General features: G+C 24.5%; 1 protein-coding gene across 1 annotated transcript in view; it reads right to left on the bottom strand.

Annotated features, from left to right (window-relative positions):
* LOC117175197 (zwei Ig domain protein zig-8-like) overlaps positions 1 to 16,589 on the bottom strand; it is a 367,026-nt gene extending 350,437 nt beyond the window's left edge. The window contains exons 1-2 of the mRNA XM_033364829.1: positions 16,282 to 16,589; positions 16,092 to 16,214 (exon numbers count right to left, since the gene is read on the bottom strand). The gene's annotated coding sequence lies outside the window, so the exon portion shown is untranslated. The remainder of the gene's footprint in view (positions 1 to 16,091; positions 16,215 to 16,281) is intronic.
* Between the last annotated feature and the right edge of the window lie 1,060 nt (positions 16,590 to 17,649).

Here is a 17,649-nt window from a genome sequence, read left to right as displayed (position 1 = left end):
GAAACAGGTTACTAAAGTTGAATCTAAAATTATCTATCAAATATTTTATCATCACAGTCTTAAAAGCAGAACCATCTATTTATAATTACTTGTCGCTGAAAACCACCTCACGTAAAAGCGAATTATAATTTTTTTACGTACTTATCGAGCCAGTGAGAGTAAAACGTGCTTAACCTCATTTTAAAAAAATTATAAAATTTAAAATATCGCGTTATACGAGAACGGAATATAAGAGATATAAAATAAGTGTTTTTTTTAAGAAATTTAAAATTTCATATTTGTAATCAACCTACAATTTTTTTCAAATAGAGCCAGAAATACAAGAAATTATATTTCCATAGAAAAATGTATGAACTAAAAAAAATAATTATAAATTTCATTACTATTCTTGCTATCAATAAATTTTTAAAATACACCCTTTAATTTGCTATATTGTAAAAAAGTTCTAGTGAATAAAATACTCTAATCATAAAAAATGGGGCTACATTTCATTTTTGAAATCCACACGTCACGATAGCAGAAAGCAAACTTTTTTTTGTTTGAACTGCGTAAGCGAAGTAGACAAATAAAAAATGGTTTTAACTCAATTTTTTTCCCTGGTAGACAAAATCTGACAGCCTAGTTATATAGTGTTTGGTTACAACCCCAGCTTCAGAGTGTTGACGGAAAAATAACGACCATACTTTTTTAGCAGCTTTCCGTTACATTTTTTTATGTAATCGTCTTTTTAGTTTAATGAAAGTAACATCAACTTAGTTAAAAAAATTTTGTAAATTTAAATATGGCTTACATGTGTGAAAATTAAAATAGAATAATTAAATTTTGAACTGTATGGAAAAAAATATTTTAGATTAATATAAATCATATTTTGTCTATTTTTATTTATTACAATGAGTATAAAAAATCATTTGTGAGAAAAAGGACTACGCCCTTATTTTATCATTATAGATATTTTATTTTATGGCATTCCTTTGATATGAAGTTAAAGTATTAATTGGATTTGCTTTTGACGCAAAGTAATTACCAGGATAAAACTTTTATTGTATTAATTGTTTTCATCATTACTTAGTATATAATATTTACAAAAGTTAGTATTTTATTTTGTTTTAAAGACTTCAAAGGGCTTTAAGAACTTTAAAAAAATTGAGAGTTTTTGAAAAAAAATGTCCAACCTTTATAAGGATTTTGTAGAAATAAATATAATTTAAATGGTTTTACGGTATTTTTAATTATTTAAGGATTTAAAAATCTTTTTTTAGTTTTTAAAGATCTTTAGGAATTTTCGATAAAATTTACAAGATTTGTAATTCTACAGATTACAATTAATATTCAATTTATCTAAAGATTTCAGGGTATTTTAAAAGATTGCAAAACGTTTTCAAGTGTTTTTCACGATATTTAACAATATTCCCAGAAATTATAAATTTCAACGAATTTTAAAGATTTTAAAGTCTTTTGAAAAATTCCAAAGAATTTTCAAGAGCTATTTGAGGGTAGGTTAAAGATTTTAAGTAATTTTCAATTTCAAGAATTTAAAATATTTCCGGGTATTTTAAAAGATTCCAATGAATTCTCAATAAATTTTAATAAATGAAAATTAATGTAGAGGATTAAAAATATTTTAGGGTATTTTTTAAAGTTTCAAAGAAACGTTCAAGATTTATGCAAGGATATTTTAAAATATTACAATTATTTTTCAATTTTTATGTTCTCCTAACATTTCAGGGTATTTTTGAAACCCATAAAAATGTAAAAATTATCGTACTGTAACTAAAAATATTCTCAGAAATTATGAGTTTCAAAGGATTTTGATAATTTTAGGGCATATTTAAAGATATACAGGGATTTTTTTATTATTTTATGGTAATATAAAATATTTCCATGAACTATGAACTTTAAAGTGTTTTAAATATGTTACCGTATTTTTAAGGATTTCAAGTAATTTAAGATTTCAAATAATTTAAAATATTTTAGGGTATTTTTAAAAAATTCCAAAAACGTTGGAAAGATTTTAATAAGTGGAAAGAATTTTGAAGACTATGAAAGAATCTAGGGTATTTGGAAACATTCCAAGGACTTTCCAATATCTGTTTCAGGGTAGTTTAAAAGATTTTAAGTAATTTTTTTAACTTTATTATATTTTAGGGCGTTTTAAAGATTTCAACGTATTTTAAATTCTAAAGTACTTAAAAGATTTTAGGTTATTCTTAAAGATTCTAAAGAATTTCCAATAGGTTAAAATGAATAGAAGGAAATTTAGAGGATTTTAGGGTGTTTTTGAAAGTATCCAAAGAATTTTAAGGTATTTTAAAAGGTTTGAAGAAATTTTCAAGGCTTATTTTAAGTTAATTTGAAATATTACAATTCATTTTCAATTTTCAATTTTTATAAAGATTTTAGGGTGTTTTTACAAAGCCACCAAAATTTTCAAATTATAATTCAGTAATTAAAAACATTTTCAGGAATTATTAAATTTAGGTTACTTCAAAAGTTCTAAATAATGTTTTAATTTTAAATAGACTTTGATAAATGGAAAAAAAATTCAGATGACTTTTAAAAATCTTTTAACGCTATTTAAAAACCTTTTAAGGAATTAGGAACTTTAGATGATTTTGATGATTTTAGGTTTTTTTTAAAGAATCGGAGGAATTCTGAAGAACTATATTAAGGTACTTTAAAAGTTTCCATGCAATATTTAGTTTAAAAGGATTAAAAATATTTTAGGGTGTTTTTAAATATTTCAACGTTTTGTCAAAAGATTTCAATAAATGGAATGAATTACAGAGAAATTTGGAAATTTTAAGGTATTCTTAAAGGTTTTAAGGGGTTTTTAATTTCAGGGATTTAAAAATATTCCAGCGAATTCTTATTACATTTCAAATAAGAGAAGGAATTTCGAAAGATTAAAAAAATTAAAGTGTTTTGAAGAGATTTCAAAAAAGTGGAAGTTATTTTAATGAATTTACAATGGTTCTCAGAAATTCTAAAGAATTATTTTAGGAGATTTAAAAAGCTTATGAGTAAATTAAATTTTCAAGGTATTTGAAAGATTTCATAGTTTTGAATAAACGTACAAAATATGAAAGGATTTGAAAGATTTTAGGGTCATGTTTAAGATTCCGAGGAATTTAAAAGAATTAAATAAGGAAATTTTCAATTTGAAAATATTAAAAATATTTGAGGGTACTTCAAAAGATTATTTTGCATAGTATTTGTATTTCTAAAGATTATCTAAAGATTCCAGGGTATTTTTGAAGATTGCAAAAGAACTTTCATGTTTTTCTATGATATTTAACAATATTGCCAGAAATGATGAATTTAAAAGGAATTTAAAGATTTCAGGCTATTTTTTTAATCCCAAGGAATTTCAAAGAGATATTTTAGAGTACTTTAAAAAATTTTAAATCATTTTTAATTTGGATAATGTAAAATATATTAGGGTATTTAAAAAGATTATAACGAATTCTCGATAGATTTCAATACACGGAAAAAATTCAGAGGATATGAATGATTTTAGGGTATTTTTAAGCAATAAAAAAATTGTAATTATTGTACGTTAAATAATATATTTCCATGAATTATGAATTTTAAATTAGTTTAATTATTTCAGGGTATTTTTAAAGATTCCAAGTAACTTGAAATTTCAACAGAATTGAATTTCAATAAATGGAAAAATTGCAGAAGATTTAAAAGATTTTAAGGTATTATTATATTTCAATAAATTGAACGGATTTCAAAGTATTTCAAGGGTTTTAAGGTATTTTCAAAGATTTCAAGTAATTTTCAATTTAGGTTATTTTAAATATTCCGACGAATTTATATTAGATTTCAGTTAAGAAAAGGAATTTTGGAAGAGGCTTTTTTAAAGAATCCAAGTAATTTTTAGTTTTAAAGGATTTTTAATATTCCAGGATATTTTTAAAAATTCAACTGAATTTTAAAGAGATTTCAACAAACTTCTGAGGATTTTAATTATTTTGTGGAACTTAAAAATTTTTAAATACAATTTTAAAGATTTTCGCAGAAGTTTGGAAGATACGAAATGATTTTTTAAGACTTCTAAGGTTGCAAAATATTATGATGAGAGAAAATATAACTTAAAATTTATTTTATGTAATAGCTAAATTAAAAAATAAGGGGAAAATCGGTTATTTTACATTAATCGGTTAATCAAATCATGTAATCAAAAACAATATTATTACATGATATTTTAAATCGTATAAATAAATGTGACCTTCTAAACCCTTTTTCAACTTTTGATTTCCGGATCGTTTAGCAATCTGTAGTCACATGAACGGTTCAATATTTGCATTTGAAAAATGCTGTTTGAAGTCAAATTAAATGCTAATTCAATGAAAATGAATTCTCTTTAAATTGAAGATTCATAATATTTCAAGCATTTCTGAAATTTATTTCTTTAAAAAAATTGTTTTCCTCTATGATCGTTTCATCAATTCATTTAGTACATACATTCTATTATTCAAATTTCAGGGAACCTTTTAATTTCTCTTTTTTTCTCTCGAAATTTCTTTACTTTTAATACATTGCACAGCATAAAAAAAGAGAATTTATAAATGCATTTTAGATTCCTTTATCTTATGCACGCACACGTATAAAAATAAACGCGAAGTATTGAAAGTAGTTTTTTATTCTCGTCTTATCGATTTAAGTTTATCGTCAATAGTACCTTTTTGAATTTTCATGTTTAAAAATTTTAAGTTTTAAATTTTAAACGAAATCTTATGAACATTTAATTGAAATTTCAAACTCAACAATATATATATTTTTCAATTTTATAATTTGTAAATCAAAAACGAAGTATAAAGAGAAATTCAAACTTGAGCAGCTTACAATTAATTTAATAATCTTTTCAAATGTAATATGCGGAAATTCATCTACTTTCTTAAATATGGCATTTCCTGACTAAAAGCTTTTTTTTCTAAATCTATTTCTTTCATTAAAAAATTAACTGTTTGTTTAAAAAAGGTTTTTTTTTGTTGAAAATAAATTTTCTTCACTACTGAAGTACAATATACCTTTGTTTTACGGGTTTTTTAAATTGATTGTTTTAACTAAAAATTTAACTATTTGGTAGAAAAGTCAAGTCTTTTGCAGAAAATTAAATATTTAAAAAAATTGAGTTTTTTAAAATTAAAATTTAACTATTATATTATGCGTTAAAGAATTATAGAATTTATTTAAAATTCATCTTTTGGGGTGAAAAGAATTAAACTTGATTAAATATTCAACTATTTTGTTAAAGAATTCATGTATTTTGTTGAAATTTCGTCTTTTTTTAAGAGAAAAATTAAATATTCTCATTGAAAAATTCAATGACTTGTTTCCAGATTTATACATTTTTTTGAGAATGTGTCCTTTTTCATATGTGACCATTGGAAAATTTTGTAGGAAATTTTTTTTTTAATTGAAAATTAATTTTTAATACAAAAATGTACCTTTTTTAATTTTTTAATATTTATCTTGTTAGTGTATAAATTAAACGATTTGGTTGAAAATTTATTTTTAGCAGAAAATTAAACTCCTTGGTTCCAAATTCATCCTTTTTGAAAATTCAGCAATTTTCTAGAAAATTCAACTGTTTTGTTGAAAACTGGTTTAAATTTAAATTAACTTTGTGTATGAAAATTTAACCATTTCATTTTTTTAAACTATTGATCTCTTCAGTTTAAAAATCTAACTATTTGGTTAAAAATTGATCTAATTTGTTAGAACATCGTCCTTTCTGGTAGAAAATTAATTTTCTCATTTAAAAACTCAACTATTTTGATATAAATTTATCTATTTTCTCTTAGTACAATTTGACTGTTTTTCTTTTTAAGAAAAAATCTTGTCCCGGTTGAAACTTCATCTATTAAATTTTAAAAAAATATATTTATGCTCTTTAGTAAAAAATTCAAGTACTTGGTTGAAAGTTGAACTACATTGTAAATTCGGAAATAAAAATAAGATCCATGTTTGTATTTCCATAATTTAAAATTTAAGATTCTAAAAAGAATCTAATAGAAGCTGAATCGAGATTTCTAATTAAATAATCAAAATTTTTCATTTTGTAAGTATTCAATCAAAAACGCAGTTACAAGAAATTTTTTTAATGATGCAGTTCAGAATGGAAATCATTGCCTTCAATGCTGAAAATTTGCAAATGTGACCATCAAGATTTAGAATTTTTATTTTATTTTTTTAAGTATATAATTTTATTAAAAATATAATTGCTCAAAAATATGAGAATTGCAGTTGAAGTAATAAGCTTTTAAAATGTAATATGCGCAAATTTTAAGCGATCAAATTAATCTCAACTTCTTGCCAGAAGGCAAAAAGACTTGGCTACGAGAAATTCTAAGCCATTAAATCTTTGTTAGATTGAAGATTTAAAGCTTTCCCCAACGAATATTTTTTGTAAATATAAAACAGTCGATTTTTTCCACTTTATTTTGAATAATTTCAGCTATTACAATTTACCTATTTAAAATAATAAATATAAGTTTACTGTGCCAAATTTTACACACACACGAATTAGTTACCTAAAAGATGCAAAGGAGAATAGTCTCTTCATCTGTTTTTTTCTTCATACTTTAATTTTAAATCACAAACAAATTATAATAATTTATTTTCATATGAACAAATTAGTGTTGACTGAAATCTTAAATTCTCAAATCTAAGAGTTGTGACCTATATTTATTTTAAATATTCATTTACGTTCGATCAAATTATGAAGAAAGTTTTTTAAATTTTATTTAAAAAATTAGAAAAATACATAGAAAATAATTAAGTTTTTAATGAGTTTTTATTCTTTTAAATTACTTTATATTCTTTCGAATTCTTTAAAATGCTTTTAAATTCGTGGAATTTCGTGAATTCTGAGAACTCGCTAAAATCAAATATATTCAAAATAATGCAAAGAATTGGGTAGAATTCAGCCGAACTGAAGGGATTTAAGAATATCTACAAATTCTTGAAATTTTAGAACTAATCGAATTCAAAGAATTAAAGCAATTAAAAAAATACAGGTATTTCGAAAAATTTCCGGGATCCAAAAAATGTAAGGAATTCAAAGAATTTATGAGTTTTTAAAGGAATTCAGTGGATTTAGGACATGAAAAAAAATCTAAGAAATTTAGAATATTCAAGGAATTCAGAGAATTGGGAATATTCGAAGATCTTAGCGTATTCAAAGAATTCCGCATATTTAGAGAATTTTTGATATTCAAGGATTCAAGGGAACTCTTAGAATTTCATAGCATTTGAGAAATTTAAGGAATTTAGAAAATTCAGAATATTTAAGGAATCCAGGTGAATACAATAAATTTATAAAGTCTATGAATTCAAACAATCAAAACATTCGGAAGATTTGTGTAAATTCCGGTTATTTAGAAAATTCAAAGAATTGTATTCATTAATAATATTCCAGAAATTCAGACAATTCAGAATATGCAAAGATTTGATAAAAAAAAAAGGATTCAAGAAATTATGAGAACTTCGAATATTTAAGGAATTAAATTTATTGAAGTATTACAGGGAACTCTAGAAATTTCAGAGAATTTAAGTAACTTGAAGAATTCAGAATATTTGATGAATTCAGATGAATTAAAGGAATTTAGAAAAGCATATGAATTAAAGGAGTTTAAGAAATTTGGAAGATTCAAGGAAGTTCATGTAATTTATAGAAATCAAAGAATTTCAGAAATTAGGAATGATCAAGAAATTCAGAAAGTTCTGAATGTCCGAGGATTTCATTAAATTCAAAGAATATGAGGAATTTTAAAAATTCCGAAAATTCAAAGAATTCACAATAGTCAAGAATTACAGGGAATTCTTAGAATTTCAGTGCATTCTGAGAATTAAAGGCATTCAGGGAATTAAATGCATTCAGAGAATTCAGAGTGTTTACAAAATTCAGATGAATTGAAAGAATTTTAGAAAGTATAGGAATGCAGGAAATTCAAAGAATTAAGAAGTTTTATGAAAATTCAAGCCATTATAAGAGTATTCAAAGTTTTTCCAGAAATTGAGAATATTCAAGGTATTCAGAAAATTCAATGATTTCAGAGAGTAAAGAATATTTCAGGAATTCAGTTGGTTTAAACATATTTGAAAAAATCTATGAATTCAAGGAATTCATAGAATTTATAAGATTTAAAGGAATTCAGATAATTTAGAGACTTCAAAGAACTTCAGAAATTCAGAATATTCAAGAAATTCAAAGAATTGAGCATATTTCAGTATTTTGAGGAATTTACAGAATTCGAGAAATTTCGAGAATTCTCAATGTTTAATGAATTCAGAATATTGAAGAATAATAGGGAATTCTGAGAATATTCGAGATCATTTTTAGGAATTTAGAGAATTTCATACATTGAGAATATTTAGTGATTTCAGCGCATTTAGAAAATTAAATGAATTTAGAAAATTCTGCATATTGATAAATTTAGGAAATTCAAGGATTTTAAGGAATTCTGCAAATTTCCGGGAATTCACGAAATTTATAGAATCCAGAATATTTAAAGAATTCAGCTGAATTGAAAGAATGTAGGAAAGTCCATCTTTTCAGGAAGTCAATAAATTCAGAAGATTTTACGGAATTAAGATAATTTGAAGATTATAAATAACTTTAAACATTAAAAGTATTCAAGGAATTCGGGTAATTCAGAATATTTAAGGATTTTATCGAATTCAGAGAATTCCTAATATTGAAGAAATTTAGGATATTTAAGAATTATAGGAAATCCGGTCAGGGAATTAAATTAATGCAGAGAATGCAGAATATTCTAAGAATTTAGCTGATTTGAACATATTTGAAAAAATCTATGAATTCAAGAAATTTAAATAATGTAGTAGAATAAAAGGAATTCAAGAAATTAAGAAAATTCAAAGAACTTCCGAAATTCAGAATATTCAAAGAATTTTATCGAATTTAGAGATTTCCAAACATTGAAGTTATTTATAGTTATGAATAGACAAGGATTTCAGAGAATTCAGAAAATTCGATAAATTCAGAAAACTTCAAATATGAAAGTAATTCAGCATATTCAAGGGTCACAGGGAATTCTGAGAATTTCAAAGCATTTGGGGAATTCAAAGAACTTTCTGGAATTCATAATCTTTTGAGAATTCAAAAGAATTTTTGAAATCTACAAGATTTAGAGATAAAGGACTTTTAGGAATTCAGAATATTGAAGGATGTCAGAAAATTGAGAGAATTCAAGTAATTCAAAGAATTAACGGAATTCAGAATATTCAAGGGATTCGGTGAATTCAGAATATTCAAGGATTTTATCAAATTCAGAGAATTCCGAATATTGAAGGAATTTATGATATCCAAGGATTACAGGGAATTCTAAGAAGTTCAGGATATTCAAGTCATTTAGAAAATTTAGATGAATTAAAAGAATTTAATAATGTCTATGAATTCAATAGATTTGAAGAAATTCATGGGATTTAGAGTATTCGAATTGCTTCCACAAATTTATTATATTAAAGAATTTCAGGCAATTCAGATTATTCAAGGATTTCAGAGAATTCATAAAATTCGATAAATCCAGAGAACTCCGGATATTAAAGTAATTCAGAATATTCTAGAATTAAATGGAATCCTGAAAACTTCAAAACATTTGGGGAATCCAAGAAACTTTCTAGAATTTATAATCTTCTGAGAATTCAAAAGAATTTTTGAAATGCAGAAGATTTGGAGATAAAGGAATTTTAGGAATTCAGAATATTGAAGGATGTCAGAAGATTGAGAGAATTCAAGTAATTCAACGAATTCACGGAATACAGGAATTCAGAATATTCAAGGGATTCGAGGAATTAAGGATATTTGAGGATATCAGAGAATCTAGAGAAATACAAAATTCCATAGAATTCAGTGATTCAGAGAATTTGGGAAAATTAAAATATTATCAGGAATTCACAGAATGCAACGCAATTAGGAAAGTCAAGTAGTTTCAGAAATATCAAATTTTGAAGAATTTAAAGGAATTCAAAGCATTTTAGGAATTTCAGAGTGTTTAAGAAGTTTAAAATATTCAAGAAATACAGAGAATTCGAAAGCAAAAAGAATCTTGAAGAATTCAATGAATTCGGAGATTTTCTCGGATTCACAGAATTCAATTCATTCTGAGAATTAAGGGATTTAAGGAATTATAAAAATTAAGGGATTCAGAAAATTTAAGGATTTTGAGTGTGAATTTGGATTTGTTAAATTATTTAACTTATCTTTCATATTAATTATTTTTTACAATAATTTTTTAACGATAACATTATAAAATTTTTTAAATGAAACCAAGCCATTTGAAGGGTTTCGATACAAGCTTTGAATTCAAGATTGTTTAATGAAATATTTCAAAGGGAAAAAGTTAACAAACATTTATAATATTAAAAATTTTTCTGACTTTTTTGTGCAGTAAACTAAAAATATTAAAAACTCCACTCATATTTGTACTTAAACCAAGTCTTATTTCAAAAATATTAGTTATCAATTATTCTTTTGATTTTTTGTACAATTTTGAAGATTTCTAATTAATTTCAAAGAATTCTATATATTATTTATTGGAAATGATTCTTTTTTATTTTACTTACGTGCTTCTAGACTGTAAATAATAAAACGAACCAATTCAAAAAATCAGGAATAAAAAAATATCTCTGTGAAAACATAAAGATTGTTATTGACATTTGTAAGCAATCAAATAAAAATAATTACGATTTTTACCTTTCAATGTTGATTTTTTTGTCAGAAACTTTTTGAAAACATTACTCCTACAGTGACATACAGTACATTTGACTAACTTTACAGCAGACGCGAAATACAAAACAATAAAGTATTGTCCCCTATGGAAATATAACCAATTTTTTCAACTTTTTGTTGTATTTCAACTTCACTTTTGTCAGAATTTTTAATCTATCTAAAGATTTTTTTAATATAATAGAATAAGTTCGAAAATTTGTGTAAAAAACATATTTTAAGTGTAAGGATCGCCAAAAAACAAACTAAAGTATTTTTCGTTGTTAAATTTTTTATTTTCGAAAAGCAAGAACATAGTGAAGGTAAATTTAGAAACGAAAATTAGATCCCAAATAAATTTCTTGAGTTAAAAATTGGCTACAATTGTTTAAATTCAGTTTCAAAAATGTAAACGCAGATATAATTATGAGATATTTTATGTTAAATTTCGTTAACTTTTAGAAACTATATCTTCATTTAGAAACAACAATATTTAACTTTGATCATATTTTTAGATTGATCAACTTAATTAAAATAATTCCTATAAGCATAAATAATTCCCAAAATTATATTGTCATTAATTTCTGAATTTTTGTGCGCAAATTTATTTTTTAGGATATGTCACCGAGTAGAAATTTAAACTATATTTTGAAGCAAAATTGATAAAGAAAAGCAAGTAAAGTTTTGGAACTTTGCCAAAATTTACTTCGATGTAAGTACTTTATGCTAGAATTATTTTAAAAAATCTATTAAATCATGAAAATGGGTGAAATGACCGAGACTTGAATTTCACAAAATTTTGGCAACGATCCATAATATTCAATAATTATAAAAAACATTAGGTAGCACTTTTAGAATTATATAATTTTTGAAAATCATCTTTTCGTCAATTGTTTACTTTTTTTAATTTGTCACGTTATAATTTTTTTTTAATTTCCTTGATTTGCGCTTTTTTTTAAAGGAGTACTTGAGAACACTTTTAAATAATTCCTTGTATCAGAAACTAGTTGATTGCAAATTGAAAAAATGAAATTTAGAATAATCAAAATTTTTATTCTTTAGGAAAAATATTGTTTATTCAATCATCCGGAAAATAATTTAAGGTCGAATTCGCGCGCTATGCGCTACTTTTGAACAAGTCTTGAATTTATTCTAATATGTAAAACTGTAGCTTCTTAAACTTGAAAACCTAAATAAAATTATAAAAACTTAAGATTGTGCATTTTGATAAATAATTTAAGTCGACAAATAGATAATTCAATTTTTCTTTCTTTTTGCATTTAATATGTATCAAAATAGCTTATTAGCCATACTAAATATCAGAATATTGTCAATACTTAATATTTAGTTATGTTGTTAATAATTTATACAAACAAATAGAACATTGTCATCTATTTTTCTAAGAGCAAAATTATTTATTATATTTCTAAGCCTAAATTATATTTTTTAAATAAATATTCCATTTTAACAATAATCTGGAGTTTAGTTAGTCTACAGAAGTATTTTTACTAATATGAAGATGAAATATAATTTTTCCTCAAAAAATAGGTGAAGATTTTGTACTTGTCGACTTAAATTATTTATAATAATTATACGCATTACGTGTTAGCAATTTTTTGAATATTTCAGCAAATCCTTTAATCTACAGCAATAAATATTACAGCGCAAATAATATTTTTCAATGAGAAAATAAGGTGAATATTCTATTTTTTAACCTAGATTATTTATAACAAAAGTAACAATTGCTTTGAGTTTAAGAAGCTTGCAAAACTATTTTAATAAATATAAGATCAGGCATAATTATTTCACGAAAAGAGATGAGAATTTTGTACTTGTTTATTTGAATTATTCATAACATTGCTGAGAGTTAAGTGTTAACAATATTTTATATATTTAAAAAAATTCTTTAAGCTACTTCGAAACATACTAGAGAGAGAGTAGTTATTTACGCGAGAAAATAATTTTAAAAAATGTATATCTTTTAAATCAAATTATTTATAACAAATATGAGCGATAAATGTTACCAATATTTTGCAGCAGAATAAGTCGGATATGTTATTATTATTATTATTATGAACATAAGATGAATAAGAACTTTTTGGTGAAAAACGATGAAAATGCTTTATTTGTTTATCAAATATTTTTGCAACACTAAAATCTTATGATAAACTAAAAATATTTTAAAAATTTCGATGATCAAGTCTTTCAATTTGATATTCTAGTATTTCGAATAATCGGTAAAAAAATTGTTTACGAATTTATGCTGTGTCTATGTGTACCGAAAATTTAGAAAAATTAGTTAGTAATTTCCGTATAATAACGGAACTTTGAGATAATTTTTGGTGAAAAACTCATATTTGATTTGCTATAAACTGAAAATGATTTGGATTGAAGTTGTAAATTTTTAATAATTTAACTTTGAGCGCTTCCAGTTAAATCTAATACAAGTCCAACTACTTTGAATTTTAAATAATCCAATTTATAAAATTTTATTCCGAAAATATTTAATTTTAAAATCTGTAAAATTTTCCTTTTCAAACTTCAACTTTTGTTAATAATGGATTTTGAAATTGTTTATATTTTCAATCTTATAAAATAAATATTCAGGGACACCTATTTTGAAAAATAATTATTTTTAACGAATTAGTTTTTAAGATTGAAATTTGAAAATGCTTTAATTTTTAAACAAAGTATAAAATTGTCTTATTTTTATGCATTAAGTTTAAATTCGTTCGTTCTAAAATTTACCAAGTAGAAAGCATGTAGTTTTTAAATTTTTTGATAATTACGAAAATTTAAAGATTTTCAATATTTAAAATTCTTTAATCTTAACAGGTGAAAATTAAAATGTATATAATTTTAATTTAAAATTATAGTTTCGAATACGCAATTCTATATCAGTTCAGTTTTTTGGGCCTTGAAACTAAAGCTTTTTGCTTTAAAAGCTTCGATTTGAAAAGGTTTTCTTTAAAATTTTCTAATCCATGGATGTTTCAAATTTCCTAATTTTTTAGATTTGAAGATTCAAAATTTTGATTTAAATTTAAAAAATGCAAATCTTTTTTATTATTTTTCTCAAATTCCAAAATTTTTAAATTACCGAAGCATAAAATTTCCGAATTATAAAATTTGTAAATAATAAAAATCCTCAATTGGAAAATTCTCGAATAATAAAATTCTCGACACTTTATCATATAACCGAATTTGAAAACTCCCAAATAATAATAATAATAATATTCCGGCATTTTGAAATAGCCGAACTAAAAATTTTTACAACTGAACAATTAAAAAAAAAATTCTTGATATAATGGATTAAATTATTACCATGAAAATTTTAATTTTTCATGTTTAGCAATTTTATAATGTAAATATTTTATTATTCGCAAATTTTATTATTCGTAGATTTTATTATTCGAGAATTTTTCAGTGTCGGGAATTTAATTTTTGGAATTTTCATGTCGTCCCAATTTCAAAAAATAAAATTACCGAAACATTAGAATTTCGAATCGGAAGAATACAGAACAGTTTACGATATTACCAAACTTTTAAATTTTTGAAAAATAAAATTTCTGTCTGAAAATTGTCGAATTATAAAATAACCAACACTTATCCAAAATATCCCTTTCTTTAAATTAGTATTTGGTAATTAAAAACATAATAATAAAATATTCCGACCCAATAACAAAATTTATTAATCATTAATTTTTGAATTAAAATTTGAATTTAAAATAGGAATAATTATAAAAATACATTAACCATTAAAAAATATTCTTTGATCAACATTTTTAATTTATTTTTTCTCATAAATAAATAATATTGATCGAAAAAAATTTTCTTATTTGTTTAAATTAGGAAATTTTATTTTGAGAATTTTATTATTCGGGAATTTTCGAATTAGGCATTATTATAAACGGTTCGGTTAATTTCTTAATCGGGAATTTTCAAATTCGGGACTTTAATTTTTTGGCGATTTTATAATTTTGAGAAATTTGATCTTGGAATATTTTACTTTTCGGGAATCTTACAGCGTCTGGAATATTAATTTTCGGGATTTTTGAGTCTTCTTATACCAGCGAGTTTGGAAAATTTCTTGATAATAAAGTTTTTGACAGAAAATAGCCGGATTATAAAATATCCGAGACTGGAAAATTCCCAAACTTAAACAATTTAAAATAATGTTGTATATCAATATTATTTATATCCGAATATAGGCAATTCAACTAATTGTCTTTCATAAATACGATTTATTTCTTAAAATTAAAATAATAAAAAATATTCTGATGAAAGAAATTTTGGTTAAAGTTTAAATATTTTCAACGTTATTGTTTGAATTTCCAATAAAAGTAATTTTAAAAATATATAATATTAAATGAAAAATCTTGTTTGAAAGTATACATATTATCTTTTTTTAAATTAAACACTTTCTCAAAAATCGAATTTAAATTTACCAAAAATAAATAAAGAAGAAACTTTGCAATAAATCAATGCTGAACTGAATCCTGTAAAGTTTGTTAGGAAAATGTTAGTCCGTCCGGAGAGAATTGAAGAAGTCTGTTTTCGTTCGAGGCGCAGGTCTTTCTGATTTTTTTTTTTAAGACAATTACTGTACAATAATTTTAATTTTAAATTTAAGCAACGATTTGAAAGAAATTTGATAGATTAGGAAAAATACCTTTAATTAAAATATTTGATAACTGTATTTTTAATGAATAAATTATATTGATTAAAAATCGATTTATTAATTTCTTGAAATTTAAAAATTTATAATTCCGGAATTTTTAACTTTTTAAGTGTTATGAACAGTCGGGAATTTGATTTTTCGGAAGTTTTTAGTCGTCCCTTTTTAAATTCAAGAATTTTCTAAACTCCGCCATATTATAAATTGTTTACGAATTTTTGAAGCCGAGAAGTTACTATTCCGGCAGTTTTATAATTTGGCAATTTTCTGTCGGAAATATTATTGTTCAGGAAATTTCAAATTGAGAAATTTTCAAATAAGTTAATATTATAAATTATGTAAAAATGTTAGTATTCTGGAATTTTGCAAGTCGGAATTTCTATATTCCAGCAATTTTGTAATTCGCAAATTTTCTCTCGGAAATATGGTTTGGAAACTTTCAAATCTAGTGATACTTTAAATTATCGGAACTTTATTATGAAGGAATTTTCCAAGTAGAGATTTTATTATCTCAGCAATTTTTTAATTTCGAAAATTTTCTATTTCAAATATTATCTTTTTCCAGAATTTCAGTATCGCCAATTTTTTTTCAGGATCTTTCAGTCACTTCTAAGGTTTTCCTTCTCAATTTTCATACTCTCTACTCATCCCTGATACACGAATCAAAATGCACACCTTGTATTTAAAAATGTGTTCACTTTCCTTTGCAAAGTGCTTAATTTTCTTGAAAAAAGGGCCTCTCCTCAGTAAATCCCTTTCCACGTTCCACTGCAATTTTGCCACGATCGCCTGCTGCAACTACACACTTAATAAACTTATTTCTCCTTAAAGAAAAATCCTCAACAAAAGCAAACTCCTTGATCACCTGAAACAGTTCTCCAAACAGTTGCAATCGCCTCGGAAAAGTTTCTATCGCGTAAATGTCGACACGGTGTTCAAACTGTAAATAGAAGTGATCTAATCACCAGAAGTAATCAAACACGGGTCAGTGATGGTTCATTTAACAGCGAATCAGGGATAGATCGTTCAGCAATTAATTGCGAAAATTAGTGCCCGCTCGAATTGATTGCAACGATATCGTCACGTCGTGCACTCACGCTCGCGTAAACTGCAATTTCGAAAAGGTCATAAAGGTTCGGTGGTGCGCGCCGCGTTAAATGGACCGATCGAGCTCGACGCTGATTCCGCCGTGCAGTAGATACACACTGGCCGGTTCAGCCCTTCGCGCCGTATCAGGAGTGGAAAGGATCCGAGAGTGGGGGTCCGGGGTGGAAAAGAGGGGGCAGATCTCGCAGCCTCACAGCAGTGCTGAAGATTCTCCTGGTCCATATAGAATTTCGGACTCTCCGCTTTATTAGATCATCTGATAATGCCACTGAGCAAGCAACCCTCGCGGAAAATAACAACCGTCTTTAATTGACCCTACATGTAGATAAGGGTCTTTAAGATCGTCCAAAAAATCGATTTTGGACTTTTCATCATGCCAAACAGTTTTGAAAACTCCATTTGGAGATGAAATTAGATTATTTGATATGTAGAACAGGAACATAAGCATCATCAGTTTTTTTTATAAATTTAACTAAATATAATTTTCTAGCGATTGTTGAAAAAATTAGAAAAAAAATTTTTGAAGATTGCAGCTTTATGGAAAAAGAACCTGAAACTTTTGTTAGATATTAATTTATTTTAGTGCAGCTTACACAACGTTAGGAAAAATTCTAATCTGCTTAAAGGATATATACAAATATTTTTAACAAATTTGCTGTTCATTTTTCCAGAAATCTTAAAAAGATTTGTTATTCCCTTAAAAACTTTCATAATTTTTAAAATACTTATCAAGCTTTGATTTAAAAACTTTAAAAATCGACATTTTTTCCTAAATTTTTAGAAACAATTTCAAGTTTTAAATTATTTTTGAATCTTTCTAAAACTTCTAAATTTTAATAAATCATATGAGTTTTAGAATTTTTTCTTAATCTTAATGTTTTAAATAAAAAAGCCTTTTACAAATTTCTCCGTTATTTTAAGAGAGTTTTTTATTCACTTCAAAACTTTCACTATTCTTAAATGGCTTCTAAATTTGTTGTTGAAAATTATAGAAAAATATAGATTTTGTTTGAAATGGTTTTAAATCCTTCAAAATTTTAAATTATTTTAAATTATTTAAAAACTTCTACTTAGCTTTTAAAATCACTCCGATTTTATCAAATTTTCTTATTCCCTCGAAAAAATT

Source organism: Belonocnema kinseyi, chromosome 6 (assembly GCF_010883055.1).
Source record: "Belonocnema kinseyi isolate 2016_QV_RU_SX_M_011 chromosome 6, B_treatae_v1, whole genome shotgun sequence".
In the NCBI taxonomy this organism is placed as follows: Eukaryota; Metazoa; Arthropoda; class Insecta; order Hymenoptera; family Cynipidae; genus Belonocnema; species Belonocnema kinseyi.
The sequence above is the reverse complement of the archived record's forward strand: the minus strand, read 5'-3'. Positions and strand labels throughout refer to the sequence as shown.